We start from the raw sequence: 15,356 nt of genomic DNA on the forward strand, positions 1-15,356 counted from the left end.
GTGCAGAGTCCTCCCAGCAGTGCCCAGACACAGGAGGGGTGTGTGCCTATCATTCCCAGCAGTGCCCAGACACAGGAGGGGTGTGTGCAGAGTCCTCCCAGCAGTGCCCAGACACAGGAGGGGTGTGTGCCTTACATTCCCAGCAGTGCCCAGACACAGGAGGGGTGTGTGCAGAGTCCCCCCAGCAGTGCCCAGACACAGGAGGGGTGTGTGCAGAGTCCTCTTAGCAGTGCCCAGACGCAGGAGGGGTGTGTGCAGAGTCCTCCCAGCAGTGCCCAGACGCAGGAGGGGTGGGTGCAGAGTCCCCCCAGCAGTGCCCAGACACAGGAGGGGTGTGTGCAGAGTCCTCCCAGCAGTGCCCAGACACAGGAGGGGTGTGTGCCTATCATTCCCAGCAGTGCCCAGATGCAGGAGGGGTGTGTGCAGAGTCCCCCCAGCAGTGCCCAGACACAGGAGGGGTGTGTGCAGAGTCCCCCCAGCAGTGCCCAGACACAGGAGGGGTGTGTGCAGAGTCCTCCCAGCAGTGCCCAGACGCAGGAGGGGTGTGTGCAGAGTCCTCCCAGCAGTGCCCAGACACAGGAGGGGTGTGTGCCTATCATTCCCAGCAGTGCCCAGACACAGGAGGGGTGTGTGCAGAGTCCCCCCAGCAGTGCCCAGACACAGGCGGGGTGTGTGCCTATCATTCCCAGCAGTGCCCAGACACCACAGGAGGGGTGTGAGCAGAGTCCTCCCAGCAGTGCCCAGACACAGGAGGGTTGTGTGCAGAGGCCCCCAGCATTGCCCATGGAAAGAAAAAGGGTGGAGTACCCACAGATCCAATTGCCACAATTGTCAGTCAGGTGCACAAAGACCCTGCAGTACATGTAACACATGTGTGCGAGGCTGGGAGTACACATATGCATAATGCCTAAAAGGGAACATGTCCACATGAAGTCATGTCAACAGACTACATACACAAGTACAGTGATCACCCAGGATGCCACGAATGATGCAGGTGGAGACATCGCTCTGCATGCATGGCCAAAGTTGAAGGGGTCCGTCACACACCCAGCTAATGTAGACACAGCTCAGCGCAACATATTGGAATCACCCTGCAGGGAAGATGTCAGGGTACACAGAGGAAGGAACACACCTTGGGACAATTTCACCATGCAGTAACTGCCTACATGAACAAAGAAACTTAGCTAACACCTTGTGATGGCACACAGATACCAGGGTCCCCCCTATGACCAGCACACTACTACATTTCCCACACACCCAACACATGATCACCACCCAAAATCATGGAGCAGCCCCACCAACAGCAATACCACAAAAGCAGTAGTGTTCTAAGAAAAAAAAAAGGCTTTATTCAGCATTAGCAAAAAATGTTTGTGTGGATAAAGTTCAATATTTACAAAGCCCATAGGGCAGTCCATTAGTCACAGCTGGATGGGGGACACAGTGGGACGCGTGTCCCCTAGCTTGCCTGCACAGTTAAGACCACCCTGTGTTCCACAGGGGGGGCATCATGTGGGGGGGAAGTACCAGGCACCGCAGGAACAGGAGGGGCAAGGGCAGGTGTTGTGGGTGCAGGGACAGAGGACTCCACCACAGGGGTTGGGGCAGCGCCAAAGGAGGTGGTGAGGATGGCGCTGCACACGTCAGCAAGGTCCCCCAGCGTATCCCCTGCACCCGAAGGAACCACAGGCCCCAAGGAGGGGGGGCAGAGGAATGGGTCGCAGCGCCACTGGGGGAGGGTGTGGACAGGGGGGGCACTCAACTACCCTGACCGGGGATTCCTTTGCCCGCTTGCTGGGTGGTTTCACTGTTGGGCTCAGGGACAGAGCGGCCATGAAGGAATCTTTGCTGGATTCGTGGCCAGGAGAGCTGAGGGGAGTGGATTTGGAGGGAGTGGATTTGGCGGAATGCGGACTCCCACTCTGGCTGCGTGACTTACGTTTGCCCCCCGACCCAGTGGGTGTGCCTACCTCACCCTGTGTGTGCGTGCTAGGAGGTGTGCGCTTGCCCTGCCCTGCTGGTGTGGTGCCTGTGTCTTGTGTTGTGCGTGCATTCTGACGTCTGGGTGTACGTGGGACAGGCATGGGAGTGGGAAGTGTGGATGGGGCAGGGGTAGGGGGTGGGACATAGCGTTGCAGGAGACCCACTGCTGCAGTCAGTGTCGAGTCTATGGACCTCAGCAAGTTGCGTTGGTCAGACTGCGCGGCTGAAATGCCTCCATCTGGTTGAGCACTTGGCTGTGGCCATGGAGGACATTAAGCGTCGCAGTCTGACCAACCCGCAACTGCCGCAGGATGTCCACAGACTCGGCATTGGTGGCAGCAGTGGAGACAGGGGCAGGGGGTGCGGTGCCTGGCAAGAAGGAGACACGTGCTGACCGAGCACGGCGGGAAGGGACACGAGCAAGTGGGAGGCCGGTGATCGGAGGGGTGTGTGCCTATCATTCCCAGCAGTGCCCAGGCGCAGGAGGGGTGTGTGCAGAGTCCCCCCAGCAGTGCCTAGACACAAGAGGGGTGTGTGCAGAGTCCCCCCAGCAGTGCCCTGACACAGGAGGGGTGTGTGCAGAGTCCTCCCAGCAGTGCCCAGACGCAGGAGGGGTGTGTGCAGACTCCTCCCAGCAGTGCCCAGACACAGGAGGGGTGTGTGCCTATCATTCCCAGCAGTGCCCAGACACAGGAGGGGTGTGTGCAGAGTCCCCCCAGCAGTGCCCAGACACAGGAGGGGTGTGTGCCTATCATTCCCAGCAGTGCCCAGACACAGGAGGGGTGTGTCCAGAGTCCCCCCAGCAGTGCCCAGACACAGGAGGGGTGTGTGCAGAGTCCTCCCAGCAGTGCCCAGACACAGGAGGGGTGTGTGCAGAGTCCCCCCAGCAGTGCCCGACACAGGAGGGGTGTGTGCCTTACATTCCCAGCAGTGCCCAGACACAGGAGGGGTGTGTGCAGAGTCCCCCCAGCAGTGCCCAGACACAGGAGGGGTGTGTGCCTATCATTCCCAGCAGTGCCCAGACACAGGAGGGGTGTGTCCAGAGTCCCCCCAGCAGTGCCCAGACACAGGAGGGGTGTGTGCAGAGTCCTCCCAGCAGTGCCCAGACACAGAAGGGGTGTGTGCAGAGTCCTCCCAGCAGTGCCCAGACACAGGAGGGGTGTGTGCCTACCATTCCCAGCAGTGCCCAGACACAGGAGGGGTGTGTGCAGAGTCCTCCCAGCAGTGCCCAGACACAGGAGGGGTATGTGCCTTATATTCCCAGCAGTGCCCAGACACAGGAGGGGTGTGTGCAGAGTCCCCCCAGCAGTGCCCAGACACAGGAGGGGTGTGTGCAGAGTCCTCCCAGCAGTGCCCAGACGCAGGAGGGGTGTGTGCAGAGTCCTCCCACAAGTGCCCAGACGGAGGAGGGGTGGGTGCAGAGTCCCCCCAGCAGTGCCCAGACACAGGAGGGGTGTGTGCAGAGTCCTCCCAGCAGTGCCCAGATGCAGGAGGGGTGTGTGCAGAGTCCCCCCAGCAGTGCCCAGACACAGGAGGGGTGTGTGCAGAGTCCCCCCAGCAGTGCCCAGACACAGGAGGGGTGTGTGAAGAGTCCTCCCAGCAGTGCCCAGACGCAGGAGGGGTGTGTGCAGAGTCCTCCCAGCAGTGCCCAGACACAGGAGGGGTGTGTGCCTATACCATCCCAGCAGTGCCCAGACACAGGAGGGGTGTGTGCAGAGTCCCCCCAGCAGTGCCCAGACACAGGAGGGGTGTGTGCCTATCATTCCCAGCAGTGCTCAGACACCACAGGAGGGGTGTGAGCAGAGTCCTCCCACCAGTGCCCAGACACAGGAGGGTTGTGTGCAGAGGCCCCCAGCAGTGCCCATGGAAAGAAAAAGGGTGGAGTACCCACAGATCCAATTGCCACAATTGTCAGTCAGGTGCACAAAGACCCTGCAGTACATGTAACACATGTGTGCGAGGCTGGGAGTACACATATGCATACTGCCTAAAAGGGAACATGTCCACATGAAGTCATGTCAACAGACTACATACACAAGTACAGTGATCACCCAGGATGACACGAATGATGCAGGTGGAGACATCGCTCTGCATGCATGGCCAAAGTTGAAGGGGTCCGTCACACACCCAGCTAATGTAGACACAGCTCAGCGCAACATATTGGAGACACCCTGCAGGGAAGATGTCAGGGTACACAGAGGAAGGAACACACCTTGGGACAATTTCACCATGCAGTAACTGCCTACATGAACAAAGAAACTTAGCTAACACCTTGTGATGGCACACAGATACCAGGGTCCCCCCTATGACCAGCACACTACTACATTTCCCACACACCCAACACATGATCACCACCCAAAATCATGGAGCAGCCCCACCAACAGCAATACCACAAAAGCAGTAGTGTTCTAAGAAAAAAAAAAGGCTTTATTCAGCATTAGCAAAAAATGTTTGTGTGGATAAAGTTCAATATTTACAAAGCCCATAGGGCAGTCCATTAGTCACAGCTGGATGGGGGACACAGTGGCATGCGTGTCCCCTAGCTTGCCTGCACAGTTAAGACCACCCTGTGTTCCACAGGGGGGGGCATCATGTGGGGGGGAAGGACCAGGCACCGCAGGGACAGGAGGGGCAAGGGCAGGTGTTGTGGGTGCAGGGACAGAGGACTCCACCACAGGGGTTGGGGCAGCGCCAAAGGAGGTGGTGAGGATGGCGCTGCACACGTCAGCAAGGTCCCCCAGCGTATCCCCTGCACCCGAAGGAACCACAGGCCCCAAGGAGGGGGGGCGGAGGAATGGGTCGCAGCGCCACTGGGGGAGGGTGTGGACAGGGGGGGCACTCAACTACCCTGACCGGGGATTCCTTTGCCCGCTTGCTGGGTGGTGTCACTGTTGGGCTCAGGGACAGAGCGGCCATGAAGGAATCTTTGCTGGATTCGTGGCCAGGAGAGCTGAGGGGAGTGGATTTGGAGGGAGTGGATTTGGCGGAATGCGGACTCCCACTCTGGCTGCGTGACTTACGTTTGCCCCCCGACCCAGTGGGTGTGCCTACCTCACCCTGTGTGTGCGTGCCAGGAGGTGTGCCCTTGCCCTGCCCTGCTGGTGTGGTGCCTGTGTCTGGTGTTGTGCATGCATGCTGACGTCTGGGTGTACGTGGGACAGGCATGGGAGTGGGAAGTGTGGATGGGGCAGGGGTAGGGGGTGGGACGTAGCGCTGCAGGAGACCCACTGCTGCAGTCAGGGTCGAGTCTATGGACCTCAGCAAGTTGCGTTGGTCAGACTGCGCGGCTGAAATGCCTTCCAAGTATGCCTCCATCTGGTTGAGCACTTGGCTGTGGCCATGGAGGACATTAAGCGTCGCAGTCTGACCAACCCGCAACTGCCGCAGGATGTCCACAGACTCGGCATTGGTGGCAGCAGTGGAGACAGGGGCAGGGGGTGCGGTGCCTGGCAAGAAGGAGACACGTGCTGACCGAGCACGGTGGGAAGGGACACGAGCAAGTGGGAGGCCGGTGATCGGAATGGAGGGGGCGGGTAGTGATGGAGTGCTGGTAACAGCTGTGGGACCAGCCACCGCCCCCTCGGAGTGCTCAGCCTCGGACCCGTCTGCGTCATAGTCAGTGGTGGATTGACTGGACAGGTCCTCCGCTGCACTCCCGTCGGCCTCCGTGCCACTCGATGTGCCAGACAACTCTGCACTGCTGGCACTGGTGCTCGCTCCCTCCTCACGGTCCGTGCCAGTGTCTCCCTCGGTGTCCCCCGACGATGCTGTGAGCAAGGTGAAGAGACAGGAAATAATCAGACACCTGTTACATGTGTCACATGAGTCAAATCCACATAGGTCACAGTGCATAGCCTGAAAAGCAACATGAGTAACATCTACAATATAAGGCACATATGTAGGCCCTGCAACACACAGTTGGTTGACCCACCATGCCACTGACCAACTATGGAGAGCATGACACAATAGCAAATAACATGATATGGATTTGGACAGAGGAGCCAGCCACTGGGGACAATCCAGCACAACATCTGCAGCACACAGCGTTGGCGTAAAAAGGGATGAGCAGGAACCATGTCTATTAACTGTAGGCACATGCTGAAAAGGCAATACTTAAAAACATGCCCAATATTAATGGGTCACTGCACCTTGAGTGTATGTCCAGACAAACATCACACACTGGCCAGACCTAGCAAGGAGACTTCAGGTCTAGACATGTAGGCCTTGCCCGCACCAACCACCCCCTACATGAGACAATTTATTGAGACACTGGAAGCACTTACATCTCTTAGTCTGGAATAAAAACACATGGCCTGCAAGAAATCCTGATTGGACACCAAATACCCCTGGTGTGCCGGTACAAATACATCGTCTACAAATGGCCATCATCAGATCATTTTACCAAGACACACAGGCACTGGCCCCCGTGAGTATGAACAAGGGACATTTGGTCAGCCTGTACAGTGGACACATGTAGCAGAGTTTACGTAGACACAAATGGTGCCAGGGTACAATGGCACAGAGCACAACCTATGCTGTAGACACAGAGATTGTCGACATTTTTGGATTACACACATGATACCTAGGAAAAGATGCCCCAGGGGACAGTACTGGCCACACTACTCCATGGTCCTGAATGGTAATGACTGCAACACAAGCCACCATCCCTGTACTCTGCATATCTCACCCTCATGCACATCATGTCACAGGCCACAAAATAGGACATGCATGCTGTAAAGCAATACACTTTAGAGACACACTCCTATGTCTGGACTCAGCATCAGTGACAACTGACATGGACCCCACAAGTACTGAACTGGACAGGGCACAGGCAAGGTCCCAAAACCTGTTACACACCACCCCCACACATGAAGCTGCAAGCATTGGGCACATCGATAAACTGGCAGCCTAGATAACCTTGTGCAAGTGTGACTACACACAGACCAGGGTACACATGGCAAGGAGGGGAAGGGAGGAAGGACAGCACCGCTATACTTTGGGGACCAGGAACTGCACTGCACATGTAAACCCTGGCAGTGTATCCATGCAACTGTGCACTTACAAATGCTGGTGACACACAACAAACACACATGTACCTACCCCCTTCCTGCTGCTGCTTTTCCCGTAAGCGCCTGTCCATGTCAGGGAAGACGACCGCCAGCACACGCTTGTGGATGTGGGTCACACGGCAGCGCCCATGGTTCTTTTGGCTCACAGGTGAGTCCCCCAGCAGGACCCTTGCGATCCTCCGTGTCCAGCACCGGATATCCTGCTAGCGTTTCCTCACCTGGGCTAGGCGCCGCTTCCGACCATCCGTCTGTCTCACGGCACTGACGGAGTCCTTCCAGATCTGCTCCTTGGCACAGGCGCCTACCTGTGAGGATGAAAAAGTGAGACAACATCAATACACCTGCGACATGTCACAGAGACACACATTAGAACAATTTGGCTGGTTTTAACAGGGCATAGAATGCATCAAACTCATTACACCTGTGTCATAGGGACACTCTCCTCTGTGGAAGGCAAAAAGCACTAGGTGGCATTGTAGAGTACACAGGTGGCATGAGGGGTACGACACAATCAATCATCCAGGCTCACACTGTGCATCACAAGCGACACCAGGATTATGTGCAGCACCTCAAAGCAGTCACATGCCACAGGCCACTGAGGCACCCTCAGCAGAGTACACAGACACACACAGCCACAGGACAATCACCTGCCATTGACAACTGCAGCTACACACCTCACTCTGCACATGTGCCACTAGACTGGGGGGTGTCACAGGTGTGGGGCTGGCCCATCACCGCAGACACACAGCACTGCTCCCTGCTCACATCAGATGGGCAGGGTATATCCATCCTGTTAGACGGACCGGGAGGGTCGGCCGAGGACAAGGGGAGAGGTCTCCGGGGAGAGCCGTCTCCAGCGATCGTACAGACGAGTAACTTCCCCCCCACAGATGTACACCACACAAGGATAGGATTTAGCGTTCTTTATAAGCGATTTCTTAAGGTACGATGGAATGGTACAAGGAGGTCTGGACTCAGGGGTCCCCTCGATTCTAGTCTCTTGGTTTGGGGAAGGGGGTAGCGGGACAGTCTGGTTACCAATCTGGTAGATGCGATGATGGATAGCTCACAATCCTCGAGCTCGGTGTTCTAGCTTGGATGGGCCGCGGCAGCGCCAGCAGGTCCCGGTGAAGGTGGTCGTTACACGGTCCGCGGCAGCGCCAGCAGGTCCCGATGAAGGTGGTCGTTACACGGTCCGCGGCAGCGCCAGCAGGTCCCGATGAAGGTGGTCGTTACACGGTCCGCGGCAGCGCCAGCAGGTCTCGATGAAGGTGGTGGTTACAACGGTCCGCGGCAGCGCCAGCAGGTCCCAACGAGGATGGAGGATGCAGAAGGCCGCGGCAGCGCCAGCAGGCAGGACGACAGTTCACAAGGCAGGGCTACGGCAGCGCCGGTAGTCCGTCAAGGATGAGTTCTTCTCGGTGTCTCTCGACTCCAGGATACAACTGCCTTCCTGCTCTGGAGCTGCCCTAGTTATAGGTCTGGCGCCCTTTGATGTCCGGACCCTCGCACTTGGAGGTCGGGAGGTCCGGGATGAGGGAGTCCAGACACCCAGCAGGGGGGTGGAGCCAGCGCCCGGGGGAGCTGGAGGGCGATCGGCACCTGGCGGGGGAGAGCCATCGACACTTCTTTCTCCCATTGACCTGCCAAGTGGTCCGTTCACCTCCTGGGTGGATGGTGGAGCCGGGATGTCGGGGCCTGGCCAGGCCCAGGGTTAGGGTCGAGCTGAGGCCACGCGGCCTCGTGGTGCAGTGTCCAAGATGGCGGCTGGTCCGGCCGGGGGAGCCGGTAGTGGTTCGGCCCCATGATACATAGATGTCCGGGGGCAGGAGTTCCGTCGGGAGACGGGGTGCGGGTTGTTTCTGTGGGTACACCTGGAGGGCCGGGGCTTGGGCCCTGTCATGCGGGGAGGGGGCAAGCCCTTCATGTGGCCTGTCCAACATGCGTCCCCCCCAGCTGAAGGCGGGGAGAGTCACCCATCCTCTTGGGGACTCTCCTCGTCGAGGCGGAAAAAGCATGACAGGCCATCTGCGTTGGCGTGGTCTTGGCCCGGTCGATGTTCTACAGTGAAGTCCATCCCCTGCAGGGAGATGGACCAGCGCAATAGTTTGGGGTTTTCCCCCCGCATCTGCATTAGCCACTGCAGGGGTCGATGATCTGTTTGCACCCGGAAGTGGGTACCGAAGAGATAGGGCCGGAGCTTTTTGAGGGCCCACACCACTGCGAAGGCCTCCCTCTCGATTGTGCTCCAGCGCTGTTCTCGGGCCAGGAGGCGTCTGCTGATAAGGGCCACCGGTTGGTCAAGTCCCTCGGAGTTCAGCTGGGAGAGGACCGCCCCGATGCCATGGTCGGAGGCATCCGTTTGCACAATGAATTCCCGACTGTAATCGGGGGCCTGGAGCACAGGGGCAGTGCACAGGGCGGCTTTCAGCTTCTCGAAGGCCGCTTGACAGTCTGGGGTCCAGTTAATCTTCTTCGGGTGGTTTTTGGACGTGAGTCCCGTGAGGGGCCCCACAATGCTGCCATAGTCCCTCACGAACCGCCGGTAGTAGCCGGTGAGCCCCAAGAAGGCTCGGACCTCTGTCTGCGTGACTGGGGGTTGCCAGGACTGGATGGCAGCGATTTTGAGTTGCAGAGGGGCCACCAGACCGCTTCCCACCTGGTGTCCGAGGTAGGTCACGGATCCTTGACCAATTTGGCACTTGCCGGCCTTGATTGTGAGGCCGGCCCGCTGGAGTGCCTGCAGGACCTCTCGGAGGTGGTGGAGGTGGTCGGACCAGTGGCGGCTGTACACAGCGATATCGTCCAGGTAGGCGGCGCTGAACTCCTCGAGCCCCGCCAAGACCTGGTTCACTAGTCGCTGAAAAGTAGCTGGGGCATTCTTCATGCCGAAGGGCATGACTTTGAAGTGGTAGTGGCCATCGGGGGTAGAAAAGGCGGACCGTTCTTGGGCCCGGGGTGTGAGACCGATCTGCCAGTAGCCCGCTGTCAGGCCGAAGATGCTGAGGTAGCGGGCAGCCCCCATGCGGTCGATCAATTCATCCGCTCGGGGGATGGGATGAGCGTCGGTCCTGGTGACAGCATTCAAGCCCCGATAGTCGACGCAGAATCGGAGTTCAGGAGTGGTGCCGGGGGCAGCAGCTTTGGGGACCAGCACAACCGGGCTGGCCCAGGGGCTATCCGAGGGCTCGATGACCCCGAGCGTGAGCATCTTGGATACTTCTTCTTGGATACAGGTCCGCACCCGATCTGGTATGCGGTATGCCCGGTGTCTGATAGGGGGACTGTCCCCAGTGTCCACGCCGTGCAAGCACCAGGGGGTGACCCCTGGGGTGAGGGAAAACAAGGTAGCAAACTGCAGCAGGAGGTCCCGGCAGCCTTGGCGCTGCTCTGGGGTGAGGGCACCGGAGAGCCGGACCCCGTCCACGGAACCATCTTTCTCCTGAGTCTTCAGGAGATCAGGGAGAGGCTCGGAGTCTTCTTCCGCTCCACTGTCTGTAGCCATCAGGAGGCTGAGCTCCGAGCGCACAAAGTGGGGCTTGAGTCTGTTAGTGTGGAGGACCCGGAGAGGGTTCCGTGGAGATTCCATATCGATGAGATAGGTGACGGGGCTCTTGCATTCGACCACTTTGAAGGGCCCCGTCCACTTGTCCTGCAAGGCACATGGTTCGGTGGGGGACATCACCCACACTTGTTGACCAGGTTCGAATTCGACGGAGGAGGCATTTTGATCGTACCATTTTTTCATGTCCTCCTGACTGGCCTCAAGATTCGCTTTTGCCATTTCCCTGAATCGCCTGGCCTGATTGCGTAGTGTCAGGAGGTACTTGAAGACGTCTGGAGGGGTTTTTAGGGGGGCCATCTCCCAACCTTCTTTGACTAGGCTGAGGGGCCCTCGCACAGGGTGCCCGTACAAGAGTTCGAAAGGGCTAAACCTGAGGGACTTCTGGGGACCCTCTCGATAGGCGAAGAGGAGACACGGAAGTAGTACATCCCACTGGCGACGGAGGGGCTCTTCCAATCCCCCAATCATTCCCTTGAGCGTGCGGTTGAATCGTTCAACTAGTCCGTTTCCTTGAGGGTGATAGGGGGTCGTGAATCGGTAGGTGACCCCGCACTGTTGCCAGAGGGACTTCATATATTTCGAAATAAAGTTTGTGCCTCTGTCACTGACGACTTCTCGGGGGAAGCCCACCCGGGAGAAGATCCCCATTAAGGCCCGGCCGACCACCGGGGCTGTTACAGTTCGCAGGGGCACAGCCTCGGGGTAGCGGGTGGCGTGGTCCACCAGTACCAGGATGAACCGATGTCCTTGTGCTGTACGGGGGTCCAGGGGCCCCACAATGTCTATTCCCACCCTCTCGAACGGGGTGGTGACAACTGGGAAGGGTTGCAGAGGTGCTTTGTGTTTGCGGCCGCTCTTCCCGCTGGCCTGGCACGTGGGGCAGGACCGGCAGTGGTTGAGGACGTCGTTTCTCATCTTCGGCCAGAAAAAGTGGGTCACCAGGCGACTGTAGGTTTTGTCCTGGCCCAGGTGTCCAGCCAGAGGGACATCGTGGGCCAAATTTAGCAGGAAGTCTCTAAAACGGAGGGGCACCACCAGCACTCGACTGGCCCCTAACTCCGCGATTCTCTGTTCACTGTATAATAGGTCGTTGTCCCAATAGATCGAATGTGCTCCGGTGGTGTCCCCTGCGCTCTGGGCGAGGGCTTGTTGACGGAGTCCCTCGAGGAAGGGACAGGTCTTCTGCTCTTGACGGAACTGTTCCTGGGTGGGCCCCCCTTCTTGACGCCACTGTGCCAGGTCGGGAAGGTCCTGGGGCTGGACGACCCCTTCGGGGGTTTGCTTTGGGGGGTCGGTACAGTCGGTGTCCTCTACTGGAGTGATCGGGGGAGGCGGTGCAGGCCATTCTGGTTCTTCTGGCCGGGGGATGGCACGGGCGGCCATGGACCGGGTGGTTACGCACGCCCAGTCCGGGAGGCCCAACATCCCCAGGTGCTCTCTTCTCTCGACGGTGGCCCACGGGGAACTCTCAAGATCATTCCCCAGGAGACAGTCCACGGGGGCATCATCCCGGACCGTCACCTTCAACATGCCGGAGACTCCTCCCCATTCGAAGGGGACGCAGGCCATCCGACATAGACTCTCTGAATTGTCGGCTGAACGGACGGGGCAGAGAATGTTCGGCAGGATCTGCTCTGGTTTTACCAGGTGACAGCGGACGGCCATCACACTGGCCCCCGTGTCACGTAGTGCTTCGGCCCGGCACCCATTAATGTTCACCCACTGACTGTATTTCCTGGTGTTGGCGGGAAGGGGAGCCCGCGGGACCATGTCTTTTCCCCCTAGGCACGCTAGAACCATGGCGGCCGGTTCCCACTCTTGTTGTGCCTGCTCGTATTCTTCTTGTTCTTCGGAGATTTGTTCTCCCCCCAGGGTGGCGGCAGCTACCTGGCGGGGTTTTGGAGTTTGGTTCTGTGGACAGTTCGGGTCATTGGCGTAGTGGCCGACTCGCTGGCATCGGTGACACGTGACGTTGGCTCAGAACCCCGGGCGCATCGGGGGGTTGCCCCGGCTGGCCGGGGGCGGGGTGCTGGCAGCGGGAGCGGCCGGGACGGTGTCTCTTCCTCGTCCCTGGCCTCCTCCTCCTCCTCGGGGACGGTGCTGACCTTGGTTGTTCCGGTTCTGCTCGTGTGGCCCTCTCCGGCCCACTCGGGTGCTTTCCCACCGGTCAGCTTCGGCGGCGAGTTGCCGTGGGTCAGTCAATTTACTGTCGAGGAGGTGCTGCCTGAGCTCGACGAAGCAGTTGTTAGAGAGGTGTTCCCACACCATGAGATTAAAAATTTGCTCGTAGGTCGTTACGTGGCTTCCCTTGATCCAACCCTCGAAGGCTCGGCTGAAATAGTTGACATATTCCACCCAAGTTGTACCTGGGATCCGGGTGCAGTCTCGAAACCTCTGGCGGTACAGTTCGGGTGTGAGCCCATATCGGGTGAGGAGGGCAGCCTTCATGTGGTCATAGGATGACATCTGATGGTCTGGGAGCTGTAGCAGGGCATCGCGGCCTTCGTTGACGAACCTCCCCCATAGGCCGGCTCCCCAGTCACTTCGATCGATCCGGTGGGAGGTCATGGCGATCTCGTAGGCCTTGAACCACTGTTGTATGTCGTCCTCTCGGACATACTCTCGAACGACATCCTTGGGGATGTGGACTTTCTTTTCTGTCGCTCCCGGGGTGTGCGGTCGCTCGGGCACCTCCAGTTCTTTGTTCTGCTTCCGTAGGTCTATTTCTGCCAGTTTGCGCTCGTGTTCGTATGCTAATCTCTTTTCTTCGAGCTCTCTCTGCCTCTGTTTTTCTTCCCGTTCTTCTCGGAGCCGCAGATGTTCTAGGTTCAGTTTTTGCTCGGCTAATTTTAGTTCACCGTCCATTTTGAGCCGTGCCATTTCTAACTCATGTAGTCTGTTTTTTTCTCTTTCTTGGATCTCTTCCTGCGAGAGGCCCGTTCCTCGCTCCTCGGGAGCCGTGGCGTTCCTCTCTGATGCTGCCATGTTTCGGTCTGGGGATCTGGCGACCCCGGTTTCTGCCCACGACTCAATGGCGTGCTTGAAATCGTCCTTGGTACTCAGGCCGGTGGTAGCAATGCCTAGTTCCATGCAGAATTGTTTCAATTCACGATGGCTGTACTCTTCCAATTTCTCCATCTGGAATTTCTCGGAGGATCCGCTCTCTTTGGTTGACATTGTGGTTTTGTCGTGGGGTGAGCTACTCTCTGTACGATTACGCGTTGATTCGGATCGCGCCGCTGGCCACCAATGTTAGACGGACCGGGAGGGTCGGCCGAGGACAAGGGGAGAGGTCTCCGGGGAGAGCCGTCTCCAGCGATCGTACAGACGAGTAACTTCCCCCCCACAGATGTACACCACACAAGGATAGGATTTAGCGTTCTTTATAAGCGATTTCTTAAGGTACGATGGAATGGTACAAGGAGGTCTGGACTCAGGGGTCCCCTCGATTCTAGTCTCTTGGTTTGGGGAAGGGGGTAGCGGGACAGTCTGGTTACCAATCTGGTAGATGCGATGATGGATAGCTCACAATCCTCGAGCTCGGTGTTCTAGCTTGGATGGGCCGCGGCAGCGCCAGCAGGTCCCGGTGAAGGTGGTTGTTACACGGTCCGCGGCAGCGCCAGAAGGTCCCGATGAAGGTGGTCGTTACACGGTCCGCGGCAGCGCCAGCAGGTCCCGATGAAGGTGGTCGTTACACGGTCCGCGGCAGCGCCAGCAGGTCCCGATGAAGGTGGTGGTTACAACGGTCCGCGGCAGCGCCAGCAGGTCCCAACGAGGATGGAGGATGCAGAAGGCCGCGGCAGCGCCAGCAGGCAGGATGACAGTTCACAAGGCAGGGCTACGGCAGCGCCGGTAGTCCGTCAAGGATGAGTTCTTCTCGGTGTCTCTCGACTCCAGGATACAACTGCCTTCCTGCTCTGGAGCTGCCCTAGTTATAGGTCTGGCGCCCTTTGATGTCCGGACCCTCGCACTTGGAGGTCGGGAGGTCCGGGATGAGGGAGTCCAGACACCCAGCAGGGGGGTGGAGCCAGCGCCCGGGGGAGCTGGAGGGCGATCGGCACCTGGCGGGGGAGAGCCATCGACACTTCTTTCTCCCATTGACCTGCCAAGTGGTCCGTTCACCTCCTGGGTGGATGGTGGGGCCGGGATGTCGGGGCCTGGCCAGGCCCAGGGTTAGGGTCGAGCTGAGGCCACGTGGCCTCGTGGTGCAGTGTCCAAGATGGCGGCTGGTCCGGCCGGGGGAGCCGGTAGTGGTTCGGCCCCATGATACATAGATGTCCGGGGGCAGGAGTTCCGTCGGGAGACGGGGTGCGGGTTGTTTCTGTGGGTACACCTGGAGGGCCGGGGCTTGGGCCCTGTCATGCGGAGAGGGGGCAAGCCCTTCATGTGGCCTGTCCAACACATCCCTCATGCAGCTGGGGTGCTACACTCCACATATGCACTCACCCACATGACAGGGGACTTACACACACACACCAATGCTTAGGGGACAAACACATCATTTGGACACTCTCAGCACATGTACACTAAACAAACACACATCTGTGGGTACTGCCACCTGTCACACTGGGGGGACCACAGATTCACATAAGGACTGTAGTAACAACATTCCCAGGAGGATTAGACAGGCAGAATGTGTAATGCCACATGCAGTGATTGTCACAGTACACACAATGCAAGTGAGGAGAGCAGACATGCACCACAGCATGCTCTGGCTGGGAGACATTAGGCATTCCCCC

This window comes from Triturus cristatus, chromosome 8 (genome assembly GCF_964204655.1).
Source record: "Triturus cristatus chromosome 8, aTriCri1.1, whole genome shotgun sequence".
Lineage (NCBI taxonomy): Eukaryota > Metazoa > Chordata > Amphibia > Caudata > Salamandridae > Triturus > Triturus cristatus.